This window comes from Equus caballus, chromosome 25 (assembly GCF_041296265.1).
Source record: "Equus caballus isolate H_3958 breed thoroughbred chromosome 25, TB-T2T, whole genome shotgun sequence".
Taxonomy (NCBI): domain Eukaryota; kingdom Metazoa; phylum Chordata; class Mammalia; order Perissodactyla; family Equidae; genus Equus; species Equus caballus.
Window position 1 is genome coordinate 35,887,184 of NC_091708.1, and position 24,506 is coordinate 35,911,689.

Consider the following 24,506-nt stretch of genomic DNA (forward strand, 5'->3'; position numbering starts at 1 on the left):
CACTTCACAGAGCACACTTTGTATTTAATTACCAAAGCTGCCTTACACAGATTAGGACTGCTGCCGGACTAGAAGGCAAAAATGACAGGAAATACCTCTTCAAATCTGCAGAGCTGCACAAATGTCCCCTGAATCAGACCCACTGGAAGAGTGTGCAGGTCAGCGGTGCATTCAGGACTGTGACGCAGTTTAATTAGAAGCTGCTATTAGGACACTGTTATTGACGTGGAGGAGCACGTAGAGATAAACTGCAGCTTGGGTATTGCCAGGACTCTTGGTGGGAACCATCTTCGTGGGGCCGCTCACACTGTGCTGGAGTCAAACTCATTTTGGGTTGAGGACCAGAATGTGCATTTCTGGGCTTCCCAGGATCTGGACCCTGTCTGCTTCTCCAGCACAGTCTCCCACCACTCCCATGCCTCCTCTGGTATGTTCTAGCTACTCAGCCATCAGTGCTGCTCACCTCCATGATGGGTTCCTCCTCAAATTTTCCTTGAGTAACAACTTGCAACACAGCCTCAGCATCCCTTTCTCGGACTGGGTTTGGCATGCTTTCTGTGGGGCTTCCCTTTATCATAGCATCTGCCAAGGCTGTTTGGAAGGGTCTGTTCCATGGCTGACTTCCTCTACTTGAGTGTGTGCAGCTAGAGCTTAGGGATGACTACCTATCACATGGCCCGGTGCATGGTAGTGACTCAAAAAAAGCTTGCTAAATCCAACAGAGCATGGCCATTTTCAAGGCTCTTGATGTGAATCACCACGTTGCTTCTAGACTCCTCTCAGCAGCATAGAAGAGTGCCTTATGACCACTATTCCAGTTCTAAAAACTAAGTGTGTTGAATCTATCTTCTACAGCTAACCACATAAGTACTGGCTATTTCTAGTTTTATTTCCATAGACCCAGCTCCCTTCCACCTAAAAAAATAATCACTGTTCTCGTCAAGTCAGTCCCAAACCTTGGGAAATGGGACACTGATTTTACAAGCAAAAGCACAAAATAGCAGTTGCCTCATCAACCCAGGTCCCACGCCAGGAGAAGGAAAGGTTGTAATTACTGTGCAAGGAGCCTCAAGAGTGTACATGGACAGGTACAGGTTTGAAAAAAAGGTGTGCAATTTTAGGGTTCATGTCAGAAAGACACTTTTAATAGAAGAATTTACATGCTGTCAACTAAGAGATGGTTTAAATATGTAAAGCCTTGACCGAAATAACTGCAGGGGAATTCCAATTATAAAGAAGAGTTCTGTACAACACAGGAGGGTGAGGAAGGACAAAGGGGACACGCCACATTTAGAGTCCCTATTATGTGCACATGGCACACACTAGCTTTACAAACATCTTTTGTTTAAACTCTATGGCCATCCCTGTGAGGCAGGAATCATTTTCCCTATCTTACTGAGGAGGCTCAGGGAAGTAAACTAACTTGTGAAAGCTCTCCAGGGTGCTGGTCGGGGGCAGAGCATGTCCAAGCTCACCAGGGCGCTGGTCGGGGCAGAGCTGGGATTTGAACCCAGGTCTCTCCTGTTCTAAGTCCATCCTTTCTCTCCATACATGTCTTACCAAAAGTAAACAATTTTTCTCTTATGAAAAGAGGTTTCACTAGCATTGAAGCAAGAACACTAATCAAAAGGCCCAGGAGCTGGGAAGAAGGTCACAGTAAAGGTGTGAGCAGAAGGCGTGAAGGAGGGGCCGGGGCTTTGGGGCCCAACAAGCTGGTGCTCAACTCCTTGCTCAGTCACTTACAAGATGCATGGTTTTGGGCAAATCACTTGGCCATTTTCAACACTTGGTTTCCTCATCGGAATTACGGGGATAAAACCACGTACCATAAAGGGTTGCGGGGAGGAGCTAATGTACTTAAAATATGGTATCTGGTACACAGCAATGATTGTCTAGTGTTTTTCCAGCCCTTACTATGCACCAGGCAGTGGGCTAATCACAGATGACTCAGTTAATGCTCACAACAACCCCAAGAGGTAGAGACTATTATGATTCTCATTTTATAGATGAGGAGCACAAAGAAATCAAGGACTTGCCAAGGACACTCAGAGCTGGCATTTGGACCCTGCAGTTCACCTCCAGAGCCCACAGGCTTACCCACCGCTTTCTCCTGCTTACAGGTTGATGGCGATGTGGTCATTCATCTTTCAAAGCTCAGCTCGGTCACCTCTCCTCTGGCTGAGCTGGCTGTTCCCCTAGCACTTCTTGCCTACATGAACCACCTCTGACTCCTCTACTCATCTATGAGCACCTGGCAAGCAGGGCCTGTGTCCTCCCCTCTCTGTGCCCTCAGAGCCCAGCACAGAGCAAGCATCCTGCCACGGCTGAATGAACTGATGAGCAAGGAAGCACGGGCTCACTCCACACCTGGGCAGACAAAAACCCCACACTCATTGTAGCCTAAATGGGGGTGGGGGAGTAATTAAAAGCAGAAAGTCTAAAAATTTACTTCTTTCTCCCCTGGTTTCATCATTTGAACGACTTTAAAGGAAGCAAGTCACCTGGATACACCATGGCCTCTAAACGAATAAACATTTGTAAACGCCACTCAGAGGAGAGAGACGCAGAAGGCCCCGCAGGTCACCACAGCTCACGGGTCCAATCACATCAGGTTGGTGGGATTGAATTTTTCTTAAAAGCAAATCAGGGCAACGAAGGCACCAATTTCAAGCTCTATATGAATTTTGCTTTTGTTCTTAAGTGGATCATCAACATTCAATCCAAGAGAAAAATAACCTCAGACATTTTCCTCTTCACCATTTGGCAAACTCTTACCTATCCTTTAAAACCCACTGTAAACACACCTCCTGTGAAGCGTGGCCTAATCCTTCAAAGAGAGTTAATCTCTCCCTCTTCTGGGTTCCTTGACCAGGCTTCTATCATCGCACTTCACACGCCGCATTGAGAGTTCTCCAAATGTCTCTCCTACTCAACAGTGAGGGCGAAGACCGTGTTCTGCGCATGCCCGGCTCCAGCTTGGCGCTCAGCGGCATCGCTAGGGGAGGGGCAGCTCCTGCAGTGCAGCATTTAATGCAAAAACACCTTCCCTCAAATCTGGGTTTCTCATCTCCAGCATCAAGGCCAGCATCTAACCATGGGGCTCAACTTAGCCCAGGGCTGGAGTATTGCTACCCCCAAAAGAAAGCCCACTAATTTTCTAATATGTCTACAGAGAAATACTTCTGAGCGATTTCTTAAAAACCTCCTCAGAATTATTTAGAGGGAGTAGTGAGCAGACACACCGAAGTTCAGTTCCTGGCTTTGCAATGTCTAGCTGTGACCTCGGCTACTTAACAAAGCCTTAGTTTACTCACCGATTAAGCAGGGATAATACCACTTACCTTATAGGGCTGCAGGAGAGAGTAAATTAAAAAATGCATTTAAGGTGCTTTGCACAGTGCCTGGCAGATGGTCAGTGCTTTTAAAGGGAGGCTCTTTGGGGCAAGCAGTCCAGCTTTGTGTTAAGATCAGGGACTCAGGAGCAGTCAGATGCGTTTAAGTCCTGACTATCAGCCATGTGACCTTGGGATAGTCAACCACCCTCTCCATGCCTCTTTCTCTTTACTCATCAAAGTGGAACAACAGCAATAGCTTTTAGATGGTTTCAAGGAGTGTATGTAAAAGTACCTACCACAGTCTCTGGCACATAGTAGGCCCTCAACAAATGGCTTCAGGGAGCCATGGAAACCTTTAGCATCAGTCTTATGTTTTTAAAAATGTTTTTTATTTTATTATTTTTTTTGAGGAAGATTAGCCCTGAGCTAGCATCTGCTGCCAATCCTCCTCTATATGCTGAAGAAGACTGGCCCTAAGATAACGTCCATGCCCACCTTCCTCTACTTTTTTTATACGTGGGACGCCTACCACGGCACGGCTTGCCAAGCAATGCCATGTCCGCACGTTGGATCTGAACGGGCGAACCCCGGGCTACCGAAGCGGAATGTGCGAACTGCACCACTGCACCACCAGGCCGGCCCCAGCATCAGTCTTTATACTCTGCCTCCAACCTCCTAACACCAAGCCCATTCCTGTGTTAGTCACCAATGTTATCCATGAGCTCTTGAAAGGCTGCTAGGCAGATGACTTTAGATATCACCAACTGGCCGGCCTCCTACTTGCAGGACTCTTGTATGGCTCACAGATCAGCATGGAGAGGGGTGGATTGTATTCAGGAGGCCTTTTCCTTCAAACGCACCTTGAACAACTCCAAGTGTACCCAGGTGTCTAACTAAGTGCCTTTCTGATACCCAGCTCCACCTCCTCCTTCAGGCCAGAGTGACCCTTGTAAATGCTGATCAGATCTTGTATTTCTACCAACTGTAGCTCTCCAGTGCAACTCCTCGTCTCGAACTCTATGTCGTAAAGTTGGCGCCAGAGCATCAATAGGTCTTCTGCCTCAGAAGGGTTCTATGGTCAAAAGTTTGAGAAAGACTGGGTTAACCCAAGTTTATAGGGGTAACTGCTGAGGCATACATGAAGACTTTATTGTACACTGTGTACTTCCAAGAGGGGAACGCAGGCAACTGTATTCCCAGCGTCTCTTGACTGCAGAACCCTTTTTATTCAAAGAATGCTTGTTACTACCAGTTTGAAACATATTGGGCATGCTCCTTGGAAGGGAACTTCTAAGAGTCTAAGATTTTTCACAAGCTATCCGGTCCAGATTTATCCCTCCCTCCGCCCCTCATCAGCCCACCCCGTTTCAACAGTGCAGAACTCATTGCTTTGCCCCAGTGTGTTGCACCCTTCATTTCCACGTGTCTCTGCCTAGAATGAGTATCCCTTCTCCAACTGGGGAAACTGCACTCGCCTTTCAAGGTCCAGCCAAAGTATCCCTCCTCTGCGACACCTGCCCCTCATCTCATCTCACCCACCCCGCCTAGACTGCCCTAGGGATCCCTTGTGACAAAGAGATGATCTGCTTACTTGCTTTTCGCCTCCTCCACGAGAGAGAAGCTCCTGGAAGGCAGGGCCATGAATAATTTTTCTCTGTACACCTGGCACTTGGCCTACACAAAACAGGTGCTCAGTTGTGCTGAGTAAATGCTCACTGAATGTAAGAAGGAGCCACTGCATGCAAAGTAACAGAATTTTTTTCAATATGGTTTAAATGCCTTAGGTTTTATAGACTTAAAGACTTTTTATTTCTCAGAACATAAATCCTTAGCATCTGACTATAAATTCTTAGTGGATTTAAAAGCATCATGTACTTTCTGCTCTACTGAATACAGAATCTGAAAAGGCAGAGCCAAGGGGCCTTCAGAGATCCGCTGACCCCCTGTGTCATTTTAACAATGAAGAAACTGAAGCCCAGAGAAGGGAGGGGCTTGCCCCAAGGGCAGCTCTCCGGCCACCCAGGCCAGCCCTCTTTCCCTGCAGCTCCGTGGACCTCACAGGCAATTCCTCAGGGATATGGAGGTGACTGGTCAGGGTCTTGCAATCCAACTGCCCCCTCATGCCTGGCTGAGCTGGAGAGAACTTCTCCATAATCACACCAAAATGTTCTGCTTGGCAATTACAGACTCAACAGGCAGGATGAGCCGCAGCACATAGAGAAAAGGCTACAAAAAAGCAGTGACAGCACGACACGAGAAAAGCCTGCTCCCCGCCCCCCAAAAGAGTTGGCCGGCGTTCACTCTTAATGTTAAATGATGAATTCTTTAGACAGTCACATGTTTCTTCAAGATAACTCTGAAGGAACTCCGTGATAATTTGGCATCAATATCCAACTTATGTTACCTAACATATTTCAGCGGCTACAACTCCCTGCGTGAGATATTCTATATGGACAGATCTATGGTGAGTGGTGAATTACAATATGTACAAGTACAAATGCTTCTAGGAAACAGGGCTTTATGTAAATATGTGATATTTTATACAGACTCCATGCTACCTACATACACAGGTTGCTGTAATAGATGTGTAAACAGATTTACTTTGGAGGAGATAATGTTTGTGCTTAAATGACTTGGGCTGATTTCTTCTTTAAACAATGGATTGTGAAGTGGGATTCACAAGTATCCTCTACGTCTCGAGGCATATAGGCGACACAGCTTTAAAAGAGTTAACACAGCCCTACCAGAAGTCCTAACAAATTGAATCTTATTTAATTAGATATTGTATTTGGGGGGAAAAATGAAATAAAATTCTTTCATTAACTAAACCAAACTCCCTTAAAGGCAACAATATGTTCCTCTCTGTCAGGACAGAATGGAATGAAATCTTTATTTTAATTGGGGTCAGATGAGGAGCCATTTGGCTTCAGATGCTTTGTTTACCAGCCCTGAGCTTTATGGCTGAACCGGAACGTGAAATATTCCATTACACAACCGTTCCACTTAAAAGCCCACTTTCCCAATGATTTTTCATATGTTAAATGCTGTAAATATAGCCCAAACAAGCTTTGAAATTTAGAAATAGGATATTTAAAGATTCCCCAGTGACATGATAATCCCAGATGGCCTTGGGTCTGAGGTGCTATTTCTTCTGTCCAGTAACATGGCTTCACTTAGACAAGTGTCCTGTGATCAGGAAGGAGAGTAGGCTAGGAACGCCGCCCGCTGTGCCCCTGCTCCTCAGTGTGCATGAGTATGTCCCCTTCTGCACCCGACCTGAAAGGTTCCAGATACAACAAGCACTTATCAAACACCTACTGTGGGCCAGGCTCTGAGAGACAACACAGTATGGTGATTAAGGGCAAGAACTCTGGAGCTAAGAGTTCTTTGCCTTAGAATTTTGCAAAACCTTTGCACTAGAATTCCAACCCTAACACTTACTAGCTGTGTGACCTTGGGCAAGTCACTTAACTTTTCTGTGCTTTAGTTCTCTAATCTGTACAATAGGAAAAATAACAGCATTCACCTCATAGAGTTGTTGTGAAGATAAATGAGTAATACGTGTCAGGTGCTTTAAAGAGTGCCTGACACAGAGTAAGCGCTATTATTATGATTATTGTTAATGAGTATTTCCACATTTGTGCTCACAACAATGTACTGAGGTAGGGGTAAGGAAGGCCCTTTCACAGATGAGGAAATAGGTTCTGAGAGGGTCAGTTATTTGTCCAGGGTCACACAGCCATTTCAACCCAGGCTTGCCTTAAGTTCAGGGCTCTTTCCACTAAGAGATGTTGCTTTCAGGACCAACAGAACAGACACATGTTCAAACTTCAGAACCCAGACATGGCTCAAAATTTCCATATACTCTTTAACAAAGAAACACATAATATTTTTCATATGGGTAGCCATGCAGAGAGGAACAAGTTTGTAACTACTACTGTTTTCTCTTATGAGATCCATAACTTCTGTCCAAAAGAGAATTCTAAATAGATCTTATTATCTACAAAAAGATGACTGAAGTCATCCGATGTAGTAAATGAATCAAGTAAAAAAACTGGTATCTTTATTATAACTGAGGATAACCACAGTTATGATAAAGTGTGTTAACTCATTTATTATGCGTTTATGTGCAAGGTTCCTGGCTGAGAGCTATTCAAGTAGACTATGCAAGATTATGACTTCTCTTCCCCAAATGGATTAAAGCAGGAAAATATTAATATAGAAAAACTATGTTTGTCTTAAAATAACTAGCATTCACAGAGTCAAAGATGGTTTCCATTTCTACTGTGAAATTTCATTTGGCCTTACTCGGTTCCCCTTAAAATGTATTCACTCAGAAAACACTTTCTTTTTGTCTTTCAAGTTCTAGCATTAAAATCCATCTAGAGTTTCAGCATTCTTTTTCAAGTACATCGGCAATGGGCTAATGATGACATTATCTGACAGCTCCCAAATAACACAGGCAAAGGGAGGTGGAACTAATCAAGAAAATACTGCCTCAGCTAGACTCGGCAAGTCCAGAGCCAATGTCACCCAAGACAAGGCTCCTAAAATGAGACTGGGAAAGGAGCAAAAGTTCTGCCAAAAGGCACATTTCTTACTTTCATTTTCGGTGATGACAACGAGATCATATTGTGTGCACCTGATAGGAGAGTCAAATTCCAGTACGTCTTTGAAATTTGCATTCCCACATGCTTACAGAAAATACAGCCATTTCAAATTAAATGCATCATTCATGGTTTGTAAATTCCAAGACGACACCCTTGAAGTTCTCTCTATACAATTTCCCATCTTCTGTGAAATACTCCATTTTAGAAAATGTAATAAAATGAGCTGTTGCTGCAACTTCACAGCAGGTATTTTCATTTGATGGTAAATTGCTTTTCTTTACTGTTTTCATATAATTGTGCCACAAGCTTTTGAGACATAAAAAAGATAAGTGGACATCCACAGGTAGGTAATGCACTAATTGCACATCTTCAGTGAGGAAAAATGCTTATTTTAAAAATTATTGATCTCTTAACCTGAGTTCAAAGTGAAGGTGCCATGAACATCTAAATAAATACCAAGGAAGTGTCAAAGGTAACCAAGGAGGGACCAGGTGAAGTGTGAAGTGTTAATTATATCTAAAAAAGTTTAAAAGAATAGAGGAAAAAGACAGATATACTGAACTTCCAATTATTATAATGTTGTCTTCTTCCCAGCACATTTTCAAACTTGAAAGAAACATTGAAGCCAGAGGAATTCAGAGTAGAGTACCCCCAGCTGTGTTCTGCATGCATCTCACACTCCGTGGGCACACAGTTTATTTAAATACAAAGTAAAATTATGACCTACAAAATGCACATTTACATCACAGAATACCGTCAGCCTCTAAAAGGCCCAGTGAAGGAACGGAACATGAGATGAAGGATGAAGGGAAGAGGAGAGAGGAGACCCTCGTGTGTCTGTTTGATTGGGTAACAGGATTACTGTTTCAAAGGTGAGCAGGGGATGGTTCACCTGATACTCATCACACTTGGACACACACCAGTACGTGTAGGTAATCTGCAAAAATAAGACGCCTAAGAGAGAATGAATGTACACATGCAACCATGAGTGAGCTTTGGCTCTGAGGGCAAAGAAGAAAGGCAAATGTCAGGAAGCTTCACTTTGTTGGAGAGATTCACCATTACACAGCGCATGAGAAACTACACAGGCGGTGACATCTTGCTGTCCCGGAGAGTAAGTGGAGCTGGGAGTCAGATGGGTCTGTCTTCTCAATTGGCACCAGCCAGCTGACTAACCTCATCTGAATCTCAGTTTCCTCCTCTGTCAAGTGGGGATACAAACACTTCCTGGGAAGGGCATTTGGATGGTGTAGAGATGCTGCAGCACAACATCCTACACCTGGGAGGTATTCACCAAAAGGGAACTATCAGTCCTGTCCCTTCTGCATGACCTTGATTTTAGCGTTCTCTCTAGGCAGCCAGTGGACGGCACAGTGAGTCCAGAAGGGTTCCCGCCTTTCCTGTTTGTGGGTGGCACCAAACCAGTTTCTACGGTTTTAGATGAAGTGACAAGAGATGAGAGCCTTCCAATTCTCCAGCTCTGGGATAGACTTTCCTCCCAAACCCCATGGTGTGATTTTCCAGCTGCACATGGGATGCCTCCACTAGGATGACACATGTGTTCCTCAGACTTGACACGCAAATTCTGAATTCTTTGTTTCCCCTACCACTTAGCCTGCCACATTCCGGACTTCAGCCAAGGAAATCTCCACTCATTTACTCATTGGATTATGTGCTCAGGGTCATTGCCAACTCCTCCATGTCCTTCTCCCCACTTCTGAGAAGCCACCAACTTGAGGTGAAACTACCTGCAAAGTGTGTACAGCTGTCTCTGCTTCCTCACGCCTCTTCATCCCCCTCCTGGATCAGGAGAGCTGCCCTCTCCAAAGACTCAGCTTAAACATCAGGACAAATGTCCCAACTATTGCTCTCTTCCCCACAGCCCCAGCAGCACTGCCTGAGGCCCTGTGCATCTCACTCTGCAGCCTGTGTTTCAGCTCTGGACACACAGCCACACAAAGGTTCGCTCTTGCCTCTCTCACCACACTGAGAGCTCCTCAAAGGCAAACTATGTCTTATTAATTCTCACGTTCCCTGCATCAACCCCAGACCCAGGCCGGTAGTGGGTACCCAGGAAAGTGGGGTGAATTTGTTGATCACAACTTTGTACACATTATACACACATATACGTTAAACTGATAAAGAGAAATACTGAATGGAATAAGCAGAGAGTGAGCTCACATGGACAAACCACAAATGTGTACAATACAGATGGACAGTGTTGTGTGTGTGGCATCTTCCACTTTAAGAAGCATGTGAGTGCTTGCCATTTTTCGTGAACAGCAGCCGCATGAGATGGGTGGAGTGGGGATTATTATTCCTGTTCTACGGACGTGGAAATTAAGGTGAGGAGAGTGACCCATATAAGATCACACAGCACAACTGGTAGAATGAGCTGTGACCCACGGCTTTTGGATTCCACGCCACTGGCCTTTCCACCATACCATGCCACTCTCAGCAACCAGAAACGCAAAAGCCTCAGCTCCTCCTCACAGTCCAGCTACTGGTGTGAACTGCCTTCAAGGACACGTGCTACGGCCCCGAGGCACTCCTCAACATGGAAGGTGGGGGCACAAAGGGAGTGCTTATCACTAAAATAAGGAAAGATTTCTCATAATAGGAACATTTAAAAGATGGAACAGGCTTGCTTCAGAAGGAAGGAAGCTCCCTGGCACCAGGGGTATGCAAGCAGAGGCCGGAAAGCCTCATGGGGAGATGTTGTAGAGGAGACTGAAGCATGGAACAGGCGATAAGGCCACAAAATCCTTCCAGCCTTGAGATTCTAAGATGCAAAATACTGATCAGGAAACAACGTGAGCTCAGGACGGGTCAAGAAACAGGCTGTACAGAAGGCCTGCTACAGCCCTCCTCTTCCTCTGCTCGCAAACTACGCTCAGCCTGAAGGCCCTCCGAATACCCCTGCCTCTGGGAGACTCCCCTGAGCCCGCCACAAGGTGAGAATCCCTCCGCTCTGCTCGCATGGCCCTGTGTACCTGGCTCTTCCGCTAAGAGCCTAGACGTCAGAGGCAGTCAGACCTGGGCCCCAGTCCTGGCCTCAGAAGGGTGGCCTCAGGAGAGCTACTTGACAGTTCTGAGCTTAGGTGACAGTGAGTATCCGAGAGCTAATGCAAGTGAAGAACTCAGCACCATGCCTGGCACAGAGCAAGTGCTTGGAATTGGGAGCTGCCACCGTTCGCACTGCAACTGTCTGCTTCGCTGGACAAGATGGTGTGGAGGACAAAGCAGCTGCTTGGCCAGTGTTGGCCGAGAATGGATGAAGTCAGCAATCAATCGACAACTGCAGCAGCAGCAGCACAGCAGAATGAGGCCCAGCTTCAGGGCTGACCTACGTCTGGTCCCAGCTTGGCCACTTACTAGCTCTGAACACTGGGAAAGTCACCTTGTATTTCCAATCCCCACTTTCTTCAGTTGAGAAACGTGACTGATGCTAGTATTTGCGCCTCCTCCCTTATGGTTTGCTGCATGTGCTACAGGGGACATTGTGAACCACAGAGCGCCAAGCCAACATCAGCGACCGTACGTCACAGGGCGAGGCTAGAATGGGGACAGGAGAGACAGAAAAGCTGTGGCCCAGCTTGGCTGGGGGCTGTCTGTGGCCCAGGGTCCCTTGGCTCTCAAAACAAAACCCAGCAGTCACCAGAGCCTGGTGACTCAAGGGTCTCCACTTTGCTTGCATGTGGAAGCTGTGTGCGGTCAATCACATGGGAAACCAAAATCAGAGAGGAAAATGACAAAGGGAGAGAGAGAGAGGAATATGGAAGAGCGAGCAGGTCAAAGTGTTCCTGGAAAAGAAAGGCTCCAAACAAGAACCAGCAGAATGGCAAAAAAGCAAACAGACGATCAAAAGCAAGAGAACAAAATGCAGGCCGGGAAGTCAGTGCCAAAGAATTGATTAGTCAAACATGTGAATCTCTCACGCTGAAGCAGAAATATCACAGCCCTGGTTCCTCACTGTGGAGCCTGCTCGCCATAATGGGAGCTGTGAAGAGGCCGCAGAATAAAGCAACTTTCATTCTTCCTCTGAGAACGCAGAGGGCCCGGCCCCAGGAGGACCTCGCCTTGTGCTGGCTTCGAGGGGGAGCGTGGCCCCTGGCCACGGGAGTGGGGTGCGAGTGAATGGGCCGGCACTCAGCTCACTTCACTTGAAAGCTCAGAGGCCTGTACAGACGCAGATCTCGGGCAAGAACAGCATCCTGGGATGTGGACTTAGAGATTCAAATGAGGAAAGGTGAGTGTCCTTCTCAGCATCCTGGGGACTAGAGTTCCTTCGCTTCTCTTTTCAGGGCTCTTTCCTTGCTGCACAGGTCCTCTGGCTATTCTGGAAGCCAGCAACAACAGAGCATCGCAGATCTCCACAAAGCAGGAGCCAGAAACTTAACAGAACTGCAGCACCTGGAAGACTCCCAAATGTGTGGGGTGGCCCCCAAAGGGTGTATATAAGTTTGGTTGGCAACAATAAAGAACTGTAGGCAGCTTGGAACGTGGAAGGAACAGCAGATTTGAAGCCGGCAGACGTTGGTTCTAATACTAGCTTTGCCATTAATGGCGATGTGATCTTGGCCAAATTACCTCATCTCTCTGAGTCTCTGTTTCCTAAGCTGGAAAATGGGGATAATAATACATACCTTAAGCGTTGCTGTGAGGATTAAATTAAATGAGAAGTGAAGATGGCTGGAAGTGTGTCTGCCTCACAGATAATTTAAGTAATCTGAAGAAGATATGCTGCCATATTTTACAACATTTCTGGTATTCTGGAAACTAGAGAATGAGCAACTTACCTTGTGGCTCTCCTCTGAATGGGTTACAAGAATTTGGATCATTCAAGTTTATTACTATAGAAACACTGTCCTGAGGTCTGTTACCTTTTGGCCTTTCTTCTTTGGCACCCTATGAGGCAGCCCTGGCCTGCACTCTGGGATGGAGGAGCTCAGGGCTAGCTTCTTTGTTGATTTTGACTCTCAGCGCAGCCCAGGTCTCCTTGTTTACTCCACACCCACAATGAGAACCAGCCTGGCACAAAGGAAGCAGCTCAGAATTTGGGGTCATAGACTCGGGTTGGAAGTCCAAATCTACCACTGACTTGCTGTGGTAAAAGATCAGTTTTTAAGTTCTCTATGCATGTTGTATGCATGTGTTATTGGAAATTTCCAACAGGAAATACATTTTTCTAGGGTGGGTCCCAATGGACAGATAAGATCCAAGAGAACCAATGCAACTGGAAGATTCTCTGCAGACCCCAGTGCTACACTGTGATTTTCTCCGTCAAGATCTCCACCTCTTTCCTTGGTTGCTAGGAAGCCAACTAAGACCCAGGGTCTGAGGACGTCAGAGCTGAAGCGTCTCTGGATTTCATCCAGTCCATCTCTTCCTTTTACTGTTGGAGAAACTGAAGACCAAAAGGCTTAGTCAATTTGCCTCCAGGTTACACAAGGAACTGGAAGTACTGCTTTGGGTTGATGCTGCCCCGATCTGGGTCCCAAGTCAACATACAGAGCCTTGCCCTTAACCACTGGTAGGAAGGGACTAGCTGGCTGCCTCACGGACAGGATGGATTGGTCAGTACAGCTGGGCTTGCTGTACAGCTGGGCAAATGGCTGTGCAGAATAGTGGGACACACCCCTACTGATATTCCCTGTACTGCCCACTAGGACGTCTGCTTGAGATATAGCTTAGATGAAAACTCAAAACCTTCTTCACCTCCTCACTGCAGCCTTGCCCAACAGCTCTGTCCCAAGCCTCTATTCTCTAGGATGAAAAAGATAAGAAGGAAACAGCTGGGAACAAACAGCTGCTACATACACGATACTCAAGAAACTACATGTCAACAATCATTTTAAGAATTCCTAGTCTGAAAAAAATATTTGTAACCTATATGATAAACAAAGGGCTTATTAACCTAATTTTAAAAAGTTCCTAAAAATCAAGAAGAAAAAAGAGTAATTATCCAATAGAAAAATGGAAAACGGTCACATAGTTTACAGAAAAAGAAACGCAAATTAACCTTAAACATAAGAAAGACATTCAACCTTACTTGCAATAATAGAGATGTACATAAAATTTCACTAAGACATAACTTCTTACCCATGAGACTGGAAATAATCCATAAATTTAGCAACACACTCTATTGGTGAAGCTGTGGGATAACAGGATAGGAATGAAGAATGATGCAAGCCCTACGGAGGGGAATTTGGCAATATGTAGCAAAATTACATAGGCAAATACCCTTTGACCCAGCAATCTCATTTCTAGGACCTATCTCAAAGATATACTTAGAAAAATACAAAACGATATATGTACGAGGTTATTCGTTACGACGTTATATGTAATATCAAAATCCAAAGAACTTAAACATGGTACTGGTCACAAAAACTGTGACACATCCATACCAAGCACCAGGCAGCTGTGAAAAGGCATGATGGAGATCTCTATACACTGTATGGACTGAGTCCCAGGATAGATTACATGAACAAAAGTAAGATGCAGAACAATGTATATAGTAGCTAGTTTTTTAAGTAACAGAGAGGAGTTAAGGGGGAGGGAAGAATCAGGGTAGAAGGAATTGGGAATGAAAGCCTAATTTCTCTGAATGAACTTTGTTATATATTCTAAATCATGTAAAGAGTTCACAAAATCAAAAACAAAATTAAATTTTAAAGACTTCCTAAAAATTGAAAAGACACTGAAACAAATAAACCTAACTATATATTACATTGGTGACATAACCACCTGGAGAAAAGAGTTATTGCAACAGACCCTATGGACAGTATTCTAACTATAACTAACTACATTTAAGGACAATAAGAACAAAAAAAATTCGTAATTTCAGAATTACTGGCAGCAATAAAGTTGATTTTTTAATTTTAAAACTATTATGTATATATTATATGATAAAACAAATAATTATATTGTATTAGCATTTTTAGGAAATAAAAATTTCAAGATAGAATAAAGATATAAGTATAAAATCAAAAAAGTTATGTAAAAATTCTGAAATTTGAAAAGAAAATATCAGTATGAACTCATTATTTTTCCTTCTTTTAAAAAATACACATCTAAACTCTGTCCACTGAGAAGCTCTAGAAGTAATGACAGACTAGTAGCAGTGAACATCCCTAGTATTCAGAAAATGGTCTCTGAATACCATTCCCCACCAAAAGGAACCAGGGCTCACTGAAGAAAGGGCTGATTCCGGATCTGGACAGGAAATGTACAAGACAAACCTGAGGCATCTTGTCATGCTGGAAAATAGTTGAGTTAATAATCAGATAATCTACATTGTGGGACATTCTATAAGACAACTGGCCTGGACTCTTCAAAAACATCAATGTCATGAAAGACCAAAACAAAACAAAAAGCGAGGGGATTGTTCTAGATTAAAGGGCACCAAAGAGACATAACAGTCAAATGCAATGTATCATCCTTGATTTGAGCTCAGGTATATTAAAAAAGAAAGTTACAAAAATTTTGGAGCCAACTGGAAAAACTGAATATAGTGTAAATTAGATTATATTATTGTATCAACATCAAATTTCTTGAGGGTGATAATGGTTTTGTGGTTATGACAGAGAAAGTCCTGATTCTTAGGAAACACAGGCTGGAATACTTAGGAATGAAATATCATGATATGTGCAACTTACTTTCAAATGGTTCAACAAAAATAAAGCAAAACAAAAAGTACAGTGTGTATATATATTTAGAAAAACAATGCAAATGTGTAAAATATTAATTATTGGTGAATTTAGGTGAAGGGTAAATGGGTATTCATTGTACTATTCTTTCAACTTTCCCACAGGTCTGAATTTTCTTTTTAAAATAAAAAAGTTGAAGGAAAAAGATTATGTCAAATTTTTACTTTTAAAAGATGCTTACTAATATAACTTAAGAGTGAAACGAAATACCTTAATTTGCCTTAAAATACTTCAGGAAAAAAAAAAGTGGGGAGGGTGAGATAGGAAATAAAGGAAATAAACATGACGAAATAGTGACGGCTGTTGAAGCTGTGTGATGGACCGATGGGGGATCTGTACTCTGTACTTTTGCGTGTATCTGGAAACCTTCAAAATAAAAAGTAAAAATAAAGTCCCAGTTCAGAAAAAGTTATTTGCTACAAATTTATAAGAAGGTCAATACCCATACACTGAGAACCCAGCAGATAAATGGTCAGAGGGCAAGGTCCATAACAGAAAAGTAAATACCCAGTTAATAAACATGAAAAGAAGTTCAATGTCATTAGGGATCAAAGAAATGAAATGAAAACAATTTCAATTTTTTTCACACATTAAATTAACAAAGATAAAAAAATAAGACTCCTGGTTGTAGCCCAGGGTGGCTGTAAATGCAATGCAGATAAGAATGAACAACAGTAAACATTTATGAAAAGTAATTTTGCAAGTGTATCAAGAACCTTAAAAATATGCCTATCTTTTAACCTAGCATTGGAATTGCTGGGAATTTAGTTTAAGGAAAACCTCAAATGCCAGTGAATCTCTCTATATAAAATTGTTCATAACAAAACAACAACAAAAATTTAAATTTTCCATAAGAGGGGCACAGTTAAGTAAATTGTGGCACATCTAAGCAAAGGAATTATATAACCATTCACAAAGACAACATCTCGTGGTTTGAGGAAAATCTGAGTGATGAGGATCACATGAAAAGAGAAGAAAAAAGCTGTATTGAATGTATGAGCTCAATTATGTAAAAAGGCATAAAAACATTGGTAAAGAAATGCACCAGAATTTAATGCTGGTTGCCTCAGGGTGGTGGGAATGCGAGTGACCTTTTTTTCCTTATGGTTATCTGTCTTTTCCAAATTTTCTTCAATGAAAATACATTAGTTTTACAGTCAGAAAAAACAATACACATCATTACTTTTTAGATGTTGTCACCCTGGTCCTTTGCCCTGGTGTAAATTTTTATGATTGCTCCTGTTCTTACAACAAGAAGAGAAACTTCACAAGTGACTGGGTGGCCCTGAGTGGCATTAGGGGTTCACCTACGTGCGATGGATTTTAACCAGCACAAAGGACGCTATAAGTAGGAACATTCAAAGGCAATTAGTTGGTAACAATATTATAAATAGAAAAGGAGCCAAATAAATGTTTCCTGGATATCATTAATTTAGTTGTAGAACAGATTCAGAATTTCTTTGATAACCCCACATAAAGAAGGTAGGCATGATAAAGACAGCCATGTGTTAAACAAAATGTAGATGCAGAGATGGCTCTGCTGTACACAACTAAGATATTCCCACGGAGACAGCACTTCTCAAAATATCACCCTCAAAAACCAAAGCTTCATTTAGGAAAACAATCCTAGTGCAATGCTAATTGAGTTGGTCCTGCCTACCTCTCCCAGAATCCAGCTCTTCTCCCAGCTCCGGCTCAGTCTGGATGCTATGGCCCAGTGCAGGCCATTTCTTGGAAGTTTCTTATTTGTAAAGTAGGTACAATAATTTACTTTACCAAAAAATTACCATATAGGAGTACAGAGAAGACTAGACAGAGAGGCCAGGGGAATGCCCCTAGCACAGTAGCTGGCAAGTCCTATTGATCCGATCTCCAATAGAACTCATTTCCCTTCGTTTCCACTGCCACCACCCCTAACTCCTGCTGGGTGATCACAGTGAACTAGCAATTGCTCTCTGTGCTTCCACTAAGGCTCTCCTCCCAGCAGCCAGCACGATCTTTTAAACATATAAAATGGATTGTGTCACACCTCTGTTTTTAAAACAGGCTCTGTTTTTAAAACAGGAACTGGCTTTCCACTGACTTAGAATAAAATCCAAACTCCTTTCCTGCAAGACTTTGTGTGATCCAGCTCACCTAAATCTCTAACTTCAACTCACGCCACTTTCCTCCTTGCTTGCTACATCCTGGGGTCCCCAGTTCCCTTTGGTTCCTCCAAGGTGCCATGTTACCCCCTTCCCTCTACTTGGCACATTTTCTCCCCTCAATCCAATCTAGTTGACTGATTCTCACCCTTCATCTCACAGGTGAAATATCAGCTCAGAGAAGACTTCCTTGACTACTCCATCTGAAGCAGAGGCCCTAAAGTACAGTTGACCCTCAGTATTCATGGAGAGTGGTTCCAGGACCCCCAACAGATGCCAAAATCCACAGACGCTCAAGTCCCTTAGCTGACCTTCGGTATCCACAGGTTCCACATCGGTGGATTCAACTAACCATGGATCGTAAACATAATACCGCACAATCCACGGTTGGTTGAATTCATGCACATGGAACCGCTGATACTGGAGAGCTGATTGTACAGTTCTGATGGAACATTTTAAATGATATATATGTCTGTTTCCTTGTTTACTGCCTATTTTACTAGAATGTAAGCTCCTTGAGGATAGGGGATCATCTGTTCCTAGTCACTACTATAGGCTGTCTACCCAACACTCATTCCTTCCTCTCTCCTAACAGAACCCCCATTTTGTTTGCACCTCCATGCCCCTCTGTGAGGACAAGTGCTTCAGGTCTCATCCCAGAGGCAGGGGGTGGGTCCTCATGCCTAAGCCAACCTCAGTGGTCTCATTTCCTTGCCAGTGATTGGTTTGGGCATGGGCATGTGACCCAGTTCTGGTCAATGATGCATGAAGAGAAGTCACTAGGAGAGCTTCTGGCAAAGGTTTTCTGAATCTTAAGAGATATCAGGAAGAGAAAGTCCTTTTGCTGCCTTTGGAGATCATTGTCAGGATGTAATGCCCGGGAGTGATGCAGTCGTCTTGAGACCACGAGGGAAGCCTGCCTGGTGGCAAGGCCAATAGGCTGAGGTAGGCAGACTCAAGAATGAAAGGATGGGGTTTTTGATATCATGAATGAGTCAATCAATTAGCCAATCACAGAACTGCTTACCTCTGAACTTCCCATGATCGATAATAAAGTCCATATTATTCCAGCCAGATTTCCCTCACCTGCAGCTGAAAGCTCCCTGGTACACTATTCTGCACCCCTCTCCCATCTGGTGTACTGTCTGGCACACAGTAGGCACTCAACAAAACTTGTCTGAATGAATTAGAGTTTTCAATGTAGATTAAAAAAAAAAATCTTGCTGCTAGAGTAGGATTCATGCCATTTCTATGAGAAAACTGGTTTTTGTTTCTCTTTTACTTTTTTATTACACAAACTACATTAAAAGAAAAAGTTAGAAAAAAGAGAGAAAGAAAAAATTTAAAACATAATTCTACCATCCTAATGTAGTGCAGGACTGGGCTGTTCAAGTAAAGGTTCTTACTGTGAGCACAGACTCCCTGCACTGAGACAGCTCACAGCAATGTGCCATTTCCCTCCACATCCCAGCGCTATGCTCTGCCTTTAGGTACCAGTGTACTGTACATTTAAATTAATTTCACAAATATCTCAGAAATAGGAAAAAAATTTTCTCCTGACTATTAAGCTTCCTGGAATAGTCACAGGAAAAATTTTAAATGTATGTGGAGCATTCATTTCCAAATAAGTCCTCTGGAAGGCAGCCTGACAGTTAAGAAGTTTTGGGGTCAGACTTGGATCTGAATCCTAGCTCTGCTACTGCTAGCTGTTGTGACTTTGGGCAAGTCACTTACCTCCTTTGAGCCTCAACTTCCACATCTATAAAATGGGGATAATACCTAATTCATAGGGTTTTTTTTGGGAAGATTAAGTAAGAACACTCATATGGCACTTAGCTTGTAGCTCGGTACATTGTTAATGCTCAAAAGAAGCTATAGCTATGATGAAATTGTTCCTAAGACAATCCTTAAGTTCCACGATTCCTTAAAGAAGGGCCCTACATGTTGAAGGACATGGGAGGTGGCTAAATGCCATGTGCCAAGTCAACTGAGATCTGGCTTCCCAGTGTCACCAAAGGCGGGCCTCCTTCCTGGGCGACAGTGTGGTCCAGTGAAGAGAGCACAGAGCTGAGAGTCAGTCAGAACTGGGTCTAATCAATCCCAGCCATGACTGGGACTCACTGGCTGTGACCTGAGGTTTGACACTACATCTCCGCTCTTCAGTTTCCTCATCTGTAACAGGGATTGTATGACCCCACACCCACCCCCCTGCCCAATGTATCTGTGGACTGAGCCCCAGAAGAGTGTGTCCAGTACAGTGCCTGGCACACAGGTGGGACACAATACACACTAGCGCCCTTCCATTTCTTTCAATCTCAGTTCTTCCCAATCATATTCAGGTTGAAACCAGAAGTTCTTATTACACAATGAACTGGGCCCTCCTAGCAGGAGGGTGCAGGAATGGTACAGTTGGCTTTAAAAAGATGACTAAATTGTCCAACAATGGCAAATAAATATAATAAACCTATCTCACAAATGTTTTATTTGGTTTTAAGGCCCTGCTGTGCCCACATCCTGCTACCCCCTTGAATACAGGGGTCTGCACAGCTCACTCACACAGCGAAAATTGGCAGACCCCTCTCCCCCACCCAGAGTTGCTTCTTGTGCCCTCTGCCCAAGGACTGCAATGTCACAAGAGCAAGGGAGCTGCACAATGCCCAGAGATTTACGAAACTACTCATCTGAAAAAGGGAATGCTGTGCAGAGAGTGGTCGTGTGGGCAGGCCTGGTGCATGGGAGCAATTAGAGCTGGTTTGCAACAACTCAGTGCTGTTCTATTCAATTGCTTAAAGAATTGCCATAGCAACAGCAGCCACACATAGTAAAGTGGCAGCAAGATGGAGCAAACACTTGAAAAAGCCTCTCTCTTGTTAACACTCCTCCCCTCCCAAAATGAATAAAGGGCCATTTTGTTTCTCTAAAATAGTCTTCCAATCAATGTCCACACTTCATGCCAAAGTGGGTGACTAGATGCCCATCTTGTTTTTTTCTTCTTTTTCTTTCTTTCTTTCTTTTTTTGTGCTAATAATGATAACAGCAGCTACCTTTTAATGAACTCCTACTACGTCCCAGGCTGATGAAAATGTCACTTGATAATTCCATCAGCTGGCATTTACTTAGTGTAAACTGTATCTGCACTGGGGATGTGGGATGACCTGGACACTGTCCCCGCCTGCAAGGAGCTTGAAGTCTAGTGAGATGGAGCCATAAGCAAAATTGCTCATGAGATGGGGCAGCATCTGAGCCAAGTCTTGAATGAACACCCACTATGTGCTAGGGATGTAGAGATGAATAAGAAACTCCTTTCCTTCAAAAAGCTCACAGTCTAGTGGGCAGGAGGTGGGAACATGGAGGGAGAGCATTAATGTGAGGCCACATCTAATTGCTAACATATGGGAGTCAGAAGACGGCATTCGGTAACTTACCCGACAAAACAAAACAGACCTGGGGTGGGGTGTGGGGAGGCCTGGACATTTAGAGAGTGCTGCCTCCCACCAGTTGGTGGGCCAGGTCTGTTAGCTATGTCACGCATGGACGGTATCATAACCTCTCACGTGTTATAGCAACTGTAGGCTAATCCCCAACCGCAGGCCACGTGCTCTGCTCAGCACTTCGTGTTCCTTATCCCGTTCAGGCCTCCCTCACAGAAGCAGGGGAAGTGGTAATTCTTCCTCCATGTGTACAATAAGGCGTGGAACTGAAGCTCAAATAGCTGTGACTTGCTTTTAGGGTCATACAGCTAAAAAGAGACAGTTAGAGATCTGAACCCAAGTCATCCTGATTTAAAAACCTGCAGTTTATTTGGTATACTGACTAGATTCAGACTGATAGGTCACTAGTTGAAAAGTTCACAGCTTGTTCTTAGAATATTAGAGTTAAAATTGAAAGGCGTCTCATACCTAAAATTAACTTACTTCTAATGAAAAGGAGAATTAGTAGAAAAAACATAAAAGAATGGCAACTAACACCCTTGCTCAAGAGCTCTCAATGCCAGAGGTGTTTGGTGGCTCAGTGCAGAGGGCTCTGCTCTTCTGCGTACTGTGACTTGGAAAAGAGAAGTCGATTCCTGGGCCAGAGTTTAGAATGAATTTACCTAGAAGTATTTCACCATATGGGATATATGCAGAAACTATCTGGGTCTGCTCTTTGGAATCAACATTGCAGTTGATAACCATTAGGACACTTTTAGGCCAGAAGCTTGAGATTGTAAGAGGTGATAAAAGCAAAGGGCCTGAAAGTCTCTAAGAACAAAGAAAACAACAGAACAGGCTCTTTGTGACTGCAGAAACAGCACGATGATAGAAAGGGTGATCCGAGTATGTAGTCTGAGAGAAAAAGAATAAAGGATCTGATGGCATCTCAGGGACAAAAAGTACATGTAAATTGGGGAGTTGACTTGGCAGTGAATAATGTCTTTTACAAAATTACTCAAGGGGAAACATTGCTCCTTTCTGATATCTATCTAAAAGAGAACACTTACGTGGGGCTTCTTACAGAAAGCTCCGAGACATTGAGAATAGGGTACATATAATATTTGGTACATAGCAGGCACTCAGTAAATACTCTTTCAATAAATAAATGAACAACACCCTCAATAATACGCTTCAGCAAACACAATAAGAGGATTCAAAAAACTCTTTCGATGATATCCGCGGGCTTGATGGCCTGGCTTACTTTAGGACTAAAACCTAGAGCAGCCAGTCCTGGCGGTCTCTCACAGCCACGGCCCACAGTTTCCAGGTCAGGGAACCACACCGCCTATCTGTTGGTTGTCATACTGTGGCAGCTGCATGTTGTTGTGATACTGAAAGCTATGCCACTGGTATTTCAAATACCAGCAGGGTCACCCATGGTGGACAGGTTTCAGCAGAGCTTCCAGACTGAGACAGACAGGAAGAAGGACCTGGCCACCCATTTGTGAAGAAATTGGCCGTGAAAATCCTGTGACTAGCAGTGGAGCACTGTCTGATGCAGTGCCGGAAGGTGAGAGGGTGGAGCAACAAGAATGGGCAGGGTTCTGCCCTGCCGCATGCAGGCTCGCTAGGAGTCGGAATTGACTCGACAGCACTAACAAAAGACCCAGAGTGGATCTAGAAATAAAGGTTACAAACTCACATGCCTTCACACACCCATAGCCATAGCCATATAAATGAGTGACAGGAGCAGGGGTAAGACAACAGAATGGTGGCAAAGAGGGGAGGCATGCTCTGTCTTCAAATATTTGGAGCCATCCAAAACAGAGAAAGATTAAAACACCACTCGACAAACCAACACATTTAAGGGCTGGGTTTGTTGGATGTGGCCCACAGACTGCCAGTTTTGACCTCTGATAGAAGAATGGATGGACTATATCTGTCTTCCCATCAAAAATCCCCCCACAAATTATGTCTCAGACTGGCCATGGAGGGGTCCAGCAGTAAGGGTTGAGGGCTCTGTCTTCAGAGAGGGCATCTGAAGGGCTGTCAATCTGTCCTCCTGACTAAATGTTTGTACCTTTGTGTTCTTTAGTGCTTAGGTGAGCAGATGGTGGTGTGCAGTCTCATTATGGAAACTGAGGAGCATAACCAAACACTTATCTCCAATTTAGCTACTTGCAGGAGAAGACAGATGGACTTCCACCCAATCTGTTCCACACCTGGAAAGCCAGGGAATTACTCTTATTTTAATATCTGAAAACAGCAAAAAGACAGAAAATAGACAGGGACTGCATCTCTGTCGGTAGGCACCTCACATACTCTCGTTCACTATATATCACACAGGTATAATCACTCCATTTGACAGATGATAATAATGAGGCTCAGGAAAGGAGGAGACATGTTCAAGATCACACTATGACTGAGCAGAGCAAGCTTCCTTCTAAGCATACCTTCTATGTCTACCTGTCGAGGTCGGTGCAGGAACCCAGCCCAGCGGAGCAGCCCTCTTCAGAGACAGTTCTACGTAGAAAGGGGCTCTTTCCCCAGCTGTCAGGGTCTGCTATTCGGTACAACCAGGTCTGCTGGGTTACATTTACCCTTCATGGGGGAGTGGGAAGGTGACTAAAGGAAGGAGTGTAGCAAGAATCCCAGCCTCCCTTTTTGAGGGCATCCCTGAAATTGGTGCTAACCATCTAAACTCCAAGAGAAGATTCTCAAACCTCCGAGATTTGAGAGTTTGCCTCAATCACTTGTGTACTCATGTAGGTGGCAGACAAATACCACAAGCCAGAGGGCAGAGAGCAGCTGCTTCAACGGGATCCTTCTCTCTCAGATTGAAAACTCACTGAACAAAAATCAGCCAACGTTATGACCCTTCTCTACAGAAGCCACAGAGGAAAATAATTTAAGAATACGCTCCAAACACAGGACAAAACAAGGCAGATCATGGAAAGTCCACTTACTCCTCACAAACGGGTAAATCCCCCAGCATTAGGCCAAAGACAGCCAAAACCTTCCAGGTTCACCCAGCTAGCTCTCTCCACCATTCTCTATTCAAACCTTCTCCACTCTCCCCAAATGCTGACCCCTGTCCTTCTTTGTCCCCAACCACTGCCCAAAAGACATTCCTGCCTGGATGTCACAGAGAAAAGTAAAGCCATCAATGGACCCCTGGCCCAATACCTCTTCCTTTACCTGGATCCCCCTGCTTCAGGCTTCCTTCCCCACTGACACTCAGGCAGAGGGGCAGAGGGCCTAGTCTCTGCTCCAAGGCCAATCCACCTACCCTGCT

At 44.1% G+C, this 24,506-nt stretch overlaps 1 protein-coding gene and 1 non-coding gene across 27 annotated transcripts in view; both read right to left on the reverse strand.

Annotated features, from left to right (window-relative positions):
• The window catches only part of DENND1A (DENN domain containing 1A), a 514,434-nt gene that overhangs the window by 105,994 nt on the left and 383,934 nt on the right, over window positions 1-24,506 (reverse strand). The window lies entirely within an intron of this gene.
• On the reverse strand, window positions 18,098-18,236 carry MIR9041 (microRNA mir-9041). Its single transcript, NR_128056.2, has one exon. It is a non-coding gene; the product is annotated as a microRNA mir-9041 (primary transcript).